The following is a 687-nucleotide window of genomic DNA, read 5'->3' as shown; positions in this document are numbered from 1 at the left end:
TAACCATTAGACTAGCGGAGCATATCATTTATGTAGTGATTGAGTATTCCTGTGATACTTGTAGAGGGACATCTGAATCCCTTCTCGGACGTACCGTCGTCAACCATCCCGCGGCCAAGAGTCTGATTAGGCCTTAAACGCGTACCTGAGATCGCGAACTGCTACTATATCTCTCGCATGGTAGGCCGCATTCCATCTCGATTGATAACTCTAACTGGTAAGGTTCTCATCGCATACTACAGCTAGCTCGGCACAAGCTGCACAACTTTTTCGTGACATCGAAGTTCCTGCTTGCAAGCACATTTTGAAACCGCATGCGGCGGCTCGTGAATTTGGGCTGTTGGTTCATCTCCGCAACGCGTTCTGAGGTACCGGACGGTCATTCATCATTCCTGCAAGGAGTTCTGCTCTAGGTGAATAGCTCTTTTCTATGCACGGACAACGCTTTATTGATATGCACCGCTAGTCTAATGGTTAGGATATCTTCCTTCCAAGCAGACGGTCCGGGTCCGATTCCCGGGCGGTGCAGTTCGCATCAACGAGAGAAGAGTCTCTATTCTATCGTGGAACAGTTATGCTCAGCACGTCAGGGCGATACAGGAGATTATACGCATGAGCAGCTTGGCGCAGTGGATAGCGTGTTGGGCTCATAACCCAGAGGTCCCTTGATCGAAACAAGGAGCTGCT

The 687-nt window shown here is 49.6% G+C and overlaps 2 non-coding genes across 2 annotated transcripts; both read left to right on the top strand.

Moving 5' to 3' along the window:
* Positions 1-456: 456 nt before the first annotated feature.
* Positions 457-528, top strand: Pmar_PMAR008467. Its single transcript has one exon. It is a non-coding gene; the product is annotated as a tRNA-Gly (tRNA).
* Positions 529-615: 87 nt separating this feature from the next.
* On the top strand, positions 616-687 carry Pmar_PMAR008466. The gene has a single exon. It is a non-coding gene; the product is annotated as a tRNA-Met (tRNA).

This window comes from Perkinsus marinus, assembly GCF_000006405.1.
Source record: "Perkinsus marinus ATCC 50983 genomic scaffold scf_1104296958700, whole genome shotgun sequence".
In the NCBI taxonomy this organism is placed as follows: Eukaryota; Perkinsozoa; order Perkinsida; family Perkinsidae; genus Perkinsus; species Perkinsus marinus.
This window is presented reverse-complemented; position numbering and strand designations above follow the sequence as displayed.